This window comes from Salvelinus sp. IW2-2015, unplaced genomic scaffold (genome assembly GCF_002910315.2).
Source record: "Salvelinus sp. IW2-2015 unplaced genomic scaffold, ASM291031v2 Un_scaffold6780, whole genome shotgun sequence".
NCBI classification, from domain to species: Eukaryota; Metazoa; Chordata; class Actinopteri; order Salmoniformes; family Salmonidae; genus Salvelinus; species Salvelinus sp. IW2-2015.
In genome coordinates, this window is record NW_019948042.1 from 18,854 (window position 1) to 29,374 (window position 10,521).

Here is a 10,521-nt window from a genome sequence, read left to right on the forward strand (position 1 = left end):
TTAAAACCTGCTGGTGACCAAAAGAGTTTTGAGAAGCTGACACACCACTTAGCAGTCAGCAGAAACAGACTTGAGACAGAGATCCAGCAGAAGACAGCGCTAGCGTTTAGGATTGACAGGGAGGGACTCAACAAGGATGACCCTTGTCACCCATTTCTATTTACAAGTTCCTCAGTCAGGCACAATTAGCCTTAATGTCACACAAATGCACAATTCTGTCAGTGAAAGCTGCACTCAGCAGGAGACATGATGTAGATAGCTGTTATTGTTGATATATTAAGTAATTTGGCGAGCGACATGATATACGACAGTGTTAAGCAGTCATAGTATGTCTTAGCATTATCTCACTGATATGACACTTGTTTTAAATCCATTATTGATAGTACACAGCAGGTTACGTACGACTATTAGTATACACTATCACATTAACACTACATCTCGATACTAACATGTAACGTCTGCTTCCAGCTCACACTCTCAAACACCTAGATCCCCTGAACGCAGCTCACTCTCCAGATCCCAATCACTGAATTCTAATCACCAGTCCACAACCTGTATGTCATTATCACACACTATTTAGTTCAGTTCTTTTGCACCCCATCATTGTGAGTATTGTTTGTTTTTTGACACACGTCTTTTCGGAACTCTGTTTTATCCCGGATTTACTCCTCCTGTGTATGATAGTTTTTGCCTGCCTCATTAACGACGCCTTTTGCCTATTTCCTGCCTGTACTTTTAGCCTATCGGATTTCCTTTATCTACCATTGCCTGATCGCCCGGACTATGTTATAGGCTTTTCCCTGCCTGTACTGTGCCCTTTTGGACCCACTCTGTATGACTTCTGCCTGCCCTGGACCAGCTACCTGCTCCTCCTCCTTTTCTATAACACTGCTGCGCCCTACGCTTGAAACCAGCTCTCTGTCTCCCTCGTGTTCATGACAATACATTATCACATTATCAACTACATCTCCCATCTATTACAGTACACATTGACAAACTACATCTCCCATACTAATACATATATCACATTAACAACTACAATCTTCCCATACTAATACATCTATCACATTAACAACTACATCTCCATACTAATACATGAGCATATCAACTACTACATCTATCACATTAACAACTACATCTTCCAAACTAATACTTATCACATTAACAAACTACTCTCCCATACTAATACATGATCACATTAACAACTACATCTCCCAAACTAATACATCTATCACATTAACAACTACATCTCCCAAACTAATACATCTATCACATTAACAACTAATCTTCCATACTAATACATCTATCACATTAACAACTACATCTCCCATACTAATACATCTATCACATTGTGGAGTGCTGCAGAGATGGTTGTCCTTCTGGAAGGTTCTCCCATCTCCACAGAGTAACTCTAGAGCTCTGTCAGAGTGGACCATCGGATTCTTTGATCACCTACCTGACCAAGGATTGTCCCCGATTGTTCAGTTTGTCCGTGCAGCCAGCTTTAGGAAGAGTTCTTGGTGTTCCAAACTTCTTCCATTTAAGAATGATGGAGGCCATTGTGTTCATGTGACCTTCAATGCTGCAGAAATGTTTTGGTCCCCTTCCCCAGATCTGTGCTCAACACAATCCTGTCTCAGAGCTCTACGGACAATTCCTTCGACCTCATGGCTTGATTTTTGCTCTGACATGCACTGTCAACTGTGAGACTTATATAGACAGGTGTGTGCCTTTCCAAATCATGTCCAATCAATTTGAATTTACACAGTGGAATCCTGTAATTCAAGTGTTGAAACATCTCAAGGGTGATGAATGGAAACAGGATGCACCTGAGGTCAATTTTGAGTCCTATAGCAAAGGGTCAGAATACGTATGTAATAAGGTATTCTGTTTTTTTTTGTATGTGCAAAAATGCATAAAAGCCTGTTTTTTATTTAATCCATTTTTAGAATAAGTATGTAACGTAACAAAATGTGGAAAAGTCAAGGGGTCTGAATAGTTCTGAAGGCACTGTATGATGATGCTGATGATGCCCTCTGTACTTTCTCACATTTGCATGTCTGAATCGTGATGTAGTAAGTACACGTTTAGCATGCTAATCGCAGGGTTGTCGTGTGTGTGGGTGTTCTCCATGAAGTCTGAATGTGGGCTCTACAGGGAATGAGCTCAGCTGTAAAGTTTAATGGTCTTGACTTGTGTTGTACATGTTCAGCATTCAATCATGGCTGTTATAAGAATGTTACTACTATTGCATGAAGGGTAGGGTACAGTCGTAGACAGTTGGGTTCTGTGAAGCCTCAGTGTGCTTGTCTATTGGAAAAAGGCTCAGTGCGAACTTAGGTGTGTCTTGACTATTGAGTTGTACATGTTAGTGTAAATAGCTGTTATGAGATGTGTACAACTGAAGCCTCCACGTGGTTGTCTACAGGGAATGGTCAGGTGTGTGAGGTCTGTGGGGCCTATTCTTAGAGTCTGAGTTGGAGGTCGCTGTGCGGTAACAAAGGTGACGGGCATTTCAGATATCCTGGTGGGTGTGTGTGTGTGTGTGTGTGTGTATGTGTGTGTGTCCTATCTTAACTTCCAACCACTGGTTCATTATATTCTAGTTAATAAACCAGTGATGCGTGCACATGCTGGTAAATGAGATTAGAGGGACGGAAACCCAACGTTACCACATAATAACAAAATCAGAGAAAGAGTGTTGAACCACAACACACCACACACACACACACACACAACACACACACACACACACACACACACACACACAACACACACAACACACACACACACACACACACACACACACACACACACACACACACAACACACACACACAACACACACCACACACACACACACACGCACACACACGCCCCAAGCGGTCTCCTCCTACATCTCTAAGAGATTGCAACAACAAAATGGTATTCTCCTGATGCAAAGCGAAGTGGAAAATATTACTGAAATCACGCAAAACTTGATACATTAAAGAGACATGGCCGTGAGCTGATTTGTTAATAGGCTGTTAGGAGCTAATAAACAGTGTGTTCATAAGGATTTATCAACAAAACTGCTGGGGGGGGACAATGTTGTGATGCCTTTTCCCCCATTTGTTCTCAAAGATTACATTAACAAGCTTGCTCATAGATCAACCTTTATTAAATATCCAATGTTACACATTATGCTACAATATGTTGAATACGGTCGTCAAAATTAACCACATCTGTACATGCGTATCTGCACTCAAATGAATATGTCCTTTTAACCCCTACAATCTAATTAGGATAATAATAATACAAAAACATTAAAAAACGTCAGTTTAAGCTAGAGATACAGTGGGGAGAACAAGTATTTGATACACTGCCGATTTTGCAGGTTTTCCTACTTACAAAGCATGTAGAGGTCTGTTAATTTTTATCATAGGTACACTTCAACTGTGAGAGACGGAATCTAAACAAAAAAAATCCAGAAAATCACATTGTGTGATTTTTAATAATTAATTTGCATTTATTGCATGACATAAGTATTTGATACATCAGAAAAAGCAGAACTTAATATTTGGGACAGAAAACCTTTGTTTGCAATTACAGAGATCATACGTTTCCTGTAGTTCTTGACCAGGTTGCACACACTGCAGCAGGATTTTGGCCCACTCTCCATACAGAACCTTCTCCAGATCCTTCACGTTTCGGGCTGTCGCTGGGCAATACGGACTTTCAGCTCTCCCCAAAGATTTTCTATTGGGTTCACGGTCTGAGACTGGCTAGGCACTCCAGACTTGAGATGCTTCTTATGAGCCACTCCTTAGTTGCCCCTGGCTGTGTGTTTCGGGTCGTTGTCATGCTGGAAGACCCAGCCACGACCATCTTCAATGCTCTTACTGAGGAAGGAGGTTGTTGGCCAAATCTCGCGATACATGGCCCCATCCATCCTCCCTCAATACGGTGCAGTCGTCCTGTCCCCTTTACAGAAAAGCATCCCCATAAGAATGATGTTTCCACCTCCATGCTTCACGTGTGGGATGGTGATCTTGGGGTTGACTCATCCTTCTTCTTCCTCCAAACACGGCGATGGAGTTTAGACCAAAAAGCTCTATTTTGTCTCAACAGACCACATGACCTTCTCCCATTCCTCCTTGGATCATCCAGAATGGTCATTGGCAAACTTCAGACGGGCCCTGGACATGCGCTGGCTTGAGCAGGGGACCTTGCGTGCGCTGCAGGATTTTAATCCATGACCGGCGTAGTGTGTTACTAATGGTTTTCTTTTGAGACTGTGGTCCAAACTCTCTTCAGGTCATTGACCAGGTCCTGCCGTGTAGTTCTGGCTATCCCTCACCTTCCCTCATGATCATTGATGCCCCACGAGGTGAAATCTTGCATGGAGCCCCAGAACGAGGTGATTGACCATCATCTTGAACTTCTTCCATTTTCTAATAATTGCGGCCAACAGTTGTTGCCTTCTCACCAAGCTGCTTGCTATTGTCCTGTAGCCCATCCCAGCCTTGTGCAGGTCTACAATTTAACCTGATATCCTTACACAGCTCTCTGGTCTTGGCCATTGTGGAAGAGGTTGGAGTCTGTTTGATTGAGGTTGTGGACAGGTGTCTTTTATACAGGTAACGAGTTCAAACAGGTGCAGTTAATACAGGTTAATGAGTGGAGAACAGGAGGGCTTCTAAAGAAAAACTAACAGGTCTGTGAGAGCCGGAATTCTTACTGGTTGGTAGGTGTCAAATACTTATGTCATGCAATAAAATGCAAATTAATTACTTAAAAATCATACAATGTGATTTTCTGGATTTTGTTTTAATCGTCTCTCACATTGAAGTGTACCTATGATAAAATTACAACCTCTACATGCTTTGTAAGTAGGAAAAACCTGCAAAATCGTCAGTGTATCAAATACTTGTTCTCCCCACTGTATGTTTTTTTGCACTGATGTGTCTCAATACATGCATCCGCCATGTCGCACTTTCCGCATCTGTGTGAAAGGTGAACAAGCTGGAGCGGTGTGTGTCAGACCATGAGAGATCCCTGAAAATCGTCTTTCACTAAATCGTTTGTAGTGTCTGAACGGTTTGGCCTACAAAGATTTCTGACCCCTCTATGGAAAGATGAGACTCTCACAGCCACACAAAATTAAATGTCCTTTCAAATCGCTAACTCCCATTGAATACTGTTAAATCGCTAACTCCATTGAATACTTTTTAAATCACTAACTCCCATTGAATACTGTTTAAATCGCTAACTCCCACTTGCATACTGTTTTAAATCACTAACCCCTTTGCATACTGTTTAAATCACTCACTCCCATTGCTTACTGTTTAAATCACTCACTCCCATTGCATACTTTTAAATCACTAACTCCATTGCATATGTTTTAAATCACTAACTCCCATTGCATACTGTTTTAAACTCACTCACTCCCATTGCATACTGTTTAAATCACTCCACTCCCATTGCATACTGTTTTAAATCACTAACCCCTTTGCATACTGTTTTAAATCACTCACTCCCATTGCATACTGTTTAATCACTCACTCCCATTGCATACTGTTTTAAATCACTAACTCCCATTGCATACTGTTTTAAATCACTAACTCCCATTGCATACTGATCACCATTCTACTGTTTAAATCACTCACTCCCATTGCATACTGTTTTAAATCACTAACTCCATTGCATACTGTTTTAAATCACTAACTCCCATTGCATACTGTTTAAATCACTAACTCCCATATGCATACTGTTTTAAATCACTCACTCCCATTGCATACTGTTTTAAATCACCACTCCCATTGCATACTGTTTTAAATCACTCACTCCATTGCATACTGTTTTTAAATCACTCACTCCCATTGCATACTGTTTAAATCACTAACTCCCATTGCATACTGTTTTAAATCACTCACTCCCATTGCATACTGTTAAATCACTCACTCCCATTGCATACTCTGTTAAATCATAACTCCATTGCATACTGTTTTAAATCACTAACTCCCATTGCATACTGTTTTAAATCACTAACTCCCATTGCATACTGTTTTAAATCACTCAACTCATTGCATACTGTTTTTAAATCACTCACTCCATTGTCATACTTTTTTTAAATCACTCACTCCATTGATACTGTTTTAAATCACTCACTTCCATTGCATACTTGTTTTAATCACTCACTCCATTGCATACTGTTTTAAATCACTCACTCCCATTGCATACGTGTTTAAAATCACTCACCCCATTGCATACTGTTAATATAATCCTCATACTTAATCACTACCCATTGCATTCTTCTCTCTTTATTTTACATCAAGATTTTATTTTCCTTAAAATCCTTAAGAGTCTATTGGACGCACCATGGTCAATCTGAGTAACAATTAAAAATCCCATCAAAAGCGTCAGTTCAAGCTAGAAATCCGTTTTTAGCATGGACTGCGTCTCAATCCACCGCAACCACGTATGTCGGCCTTCCGCATCTGCGTGGAAGGTGGCTAAGCTAAGCGTGTTTGTTAGACCATGAGACAACCCTGAAAATCCGTCTTCTCACGAATACGTCTGTAGCTTCAGAACGGTTTGGGCCTGCAAACTAACATGACCCCACTGTGGAGGGGGAGACTCACGAACACGATGGCGGTCTCCCATGTTGTTCTTTGCTCGACGACCCCAACAAGTGTCAGAAGATTCGTCTGAAGGTAAACCCATACAAACGAATGGAATTATGGAGGTAGTTTTTGTGCAAACAAAAATAAAAAGGGGTTAAATATGTGTAAAAATGATATCTATATTTCCTGAGCTTTCTTCGTATCCTAGGTTAACCTCTAAGCGACATATGGAATTTTTTAAGATGGTCATGCTATGGATCATTTAGCTATTTGATTATGAATTTTAGGACCCTTGTGGTATATTATATATATATTTCTTTTTATTCTTTAATAAAATATTGAATTTGGACTTTTACTATTATAGCCATAAAACACATGAAAACACATTCAGAAACGGAAAGAAAGACATAAGAAAATAAGGTTTTGAAGTGTCTGTCCAATATCTAGGAGATATAAGAAAGCTAAGAAATATATTGTTTTTTTTGGACACATATTTAACCCTTATTTATGTTGGCACAAAATGCCCTTCATACTCATTCGTGACGATGAGCCTATGCCCATATACCTCTAGCTTAAACTGATGATTTTGATGGGTATTTTATTACGTTACTTAGACTTATGCACGGTGAGTCAATTAACTCTTAAGGATATTTTAAACAATCTTTTCCTTAAACAGTTTTTCTTTAAAACAGTGTCTTTCCTTAAACAGTCTTTCCAACCAGTGTCTTTTCCTATAACAGTATTTTCCTTAAACAGTATTTCTTTAAACAGTGTCTTTCCTTAACAAGTGTCTTTTCCTTAAACAGTGTCTTTTCCTTAAACAGTATTTCTCTTAAACAGTCTTTTCCTTAAAACAGGTCTTTCCTCTTCTCTTTCCTGTGCTCTAGTCTCATCCTCACAGTTGTTAATGTATGGGTCTATTAACTGTTTACTAAGCCACCCTTGTCGACAGACAGCACAATTATAGCCCCACTCTCACTGCCAGTGTGCTTAGCGGTTAAATCCTGTAATAGACGTGCAATTGCCACGCTGCTTCTTTTTATATCACGTCATGGGAGGTGCCCACTGACCCTGATACCCAGAATGCACTAAAACTATCCTGTCGCATGGAATAAACTGTCTCCCCTCTCTCCTCCCTCGCCACGGAAAGCAGAGCCATTGCTGAGCAGGGGTGAGCGGGTGAAGAGTGGGTGGGGGTTAATGGAGAGTAAAGTGAAGCTGAGCACAGACAGAGGTTCCCACCCTCCCCAACCAAGGCCAAACACCATGCTATCAACAGAAATGAGGACAGTAAAAGCCATCTGCCTCAGCTCCCACCCCCATCAATAGTACTACCTCATCACTGAGCATTCCATTCTGCTCCACCCTTGTCAACAACCTTCATTCCTGAACGATCTGCCACTCTCCTCCCCACCTCAATCAATAACCTACTCCATCAGGCTCTGAGAACAACTGGCCCCCTCCCCCAACACCCTGACTTTCACCTTCAACCCCTAAGCACTGCCACTGAACACACACCTTCCAGCAATCCCAACAGGTTTCTGAAGCGCACTGAACACACACCTTCCAGCAATCCCAACAGGTTAGTGAAGCGACACTGAGCACCCACTGGCATCTTGTGTCACGTCCGTCAAATAATAAAATGAGAACTGATGCTCTGTCAGTGTCAACTGACCAACATTGTCTTACAATGCCTTATAACATAGTTGTAGAAAGGTAATAAGCCTAGCTTAACATGACGCAACTGTTAATGACAACAAATATTTTGCTTATGACAGCTGACAACACTGCATATGTAGGATCTTAAATTGATCGCCCTGTTCCAGGACAACTTTTCTACAATGCAGGAAATACAAAACTTGTAATGTATTTGAGGTTTAAAAAGGCTTCTGAAGTTTGTAATTTTGACTTAGAAATTTCAGACTTGATTTTCCATTACGAAAAATATATCAACCCCTACAAAAATGTCCATTAGTTAAAATCCACATAATAATTCACATTTCTTGTTGCTGCAGGATTATTTTCTTGCTGTAGCAAGATGGCTCAAATTATGATCCTACATCTGTATAGGCTCAGCTAGCTACAGTGTATTCCTATAGGCAAAACAACGCAGCAAAGTAAAATGTCAGTGAATGTACACATTTATGGGTGAAGCTGGCAAGAAACATTAGTGCAAATCCACCCCCAAAATTGACAAGGTATTACTTCCACGCCTGTGATCAGCTCAAGGTATTTTAAAATGTTAATAATTTTGACATAATTCAGGGTTTTCCTTTGTCTCTGGAAGGGAGAGAGCAGAGAGAACATATTTACATACTGTAAAACACGCCACCTTATCCTGCACTGTAACATGCGTGACCCAGGAGAGAGCAGGAGGGCCTTCAGCATGACAATGTAGAAAAGGGAATGTTGTGTGTGTGTGTCTGTGTGCGTGTACAGTATTTCCGCCCGGTGCACAGGGAGACTCCCGCTGTGCTTTTCCATGTTGAATGAGTGTCTATCTAGGAGGAGGCACGTCTGTTGGAGGCGAGGAGGAGTGTGCTGACTCTCCGAGTTGACAGTTTCTCCCTCACCCCCAGGGAACCGGGAGTGACTCAAATAAAGAGAGGGAAACAAAAAAATTGAAACAGAAAGCTAATAGATGCAGTGTGTTTAACTTCACTGCCTCGGAAGGTCAGCCATACAAGAGGAAGCAGGTATGATGTAACATCCTGCCTGTCTCATTAGAGTCAGTCGCGTGGCAAAACAATGTCTTCTTCTTCTCAACCTCTTCACAGGTATTGATGCACAGGGAAAGGTCCCGGGACCAAAGAGGCATATTTATGGGTATTTCTGGGTATTTCTGAGTTTCATGTAATGGTTATATGGGCAGTTGTGTTTCAAAAATAATTACATTGTTGGATTCCATAACTGATTCTGGAAATATAGGTATTAATGCACATGGGAAAGTTTAGGAACAAAACAAGGAAAATATATATTTATAGATACTGGGGAGGTCTAGCTGTCACGCCCTGACCTTAGTTATCTTTGTTTTCTTTCTTATTTTGGTTAGGTCAGGGTGTGACGAGGGTGGTATGGGTGTTTTTGTCTTGTCTAGGGGGTTTTGTATTTCTATGGGGTTTTGGTATTGTCTAGGTATATGTAGGTCTATGGTGGCCTGAATTGGTTCCTAATCAGAGACAGCTGTTTATCGTTGTCTCTGATTGGGGATCCTATTTAGGTTGCCATTTTCCATTTAGGTTTTGTGGGTTATTGTCTATGTGTAGTTGCATGTCAGCACTCGTGTTTATAGCGTCACGTTCGTTTTGTTATTTTTGTTAGTTTGTTTAGTGTTCTTCGTTTAAGTAAAGAAGAATGTATTCATCTCACGCTGCCTTGGTCTCCTCGTTATGARGAACGTGACACTAGCAGTGTAATAGTTGAAGACATGAAGCTATAGGCTACTTCACTGAAGAGGATATCACGTTTATATTTTACATTGTTGGATTCCCAAGTGTTCTTGTTTGGCAAAGCACTTAGTGTGTATTGGTCCCATTAACATAGCTAGCTGTATGAATGCCAAATATGCCCAGTAAGCTAGGAGGAGGTAAACAGGTTGTCCTGGATATGGAAGGAAAGGCAAAGTAATAATAGAAGACTTTGATGGTTAAACTAATGGATATGAAGTGCTACCCTCGAAATCATTCAATCATTCAATCGCTATATCCAAGATGGCGTAGCAGTCAGACGCCTTTGTCCTTCGTCTTGTAGTGTCCCATGTATATATATTTTTCTTCGCATATCTTTTTTATATTTTTCTAAACCTCAACTTCAAAATACTCACCTGCAACCCGCCTCACCCAATGTGGTGTGGATCTGTTTTTTCTAAAGTATTTTTATTTACCTCAGAACCGGAATCCCCCAACAGAAGCTAGCCA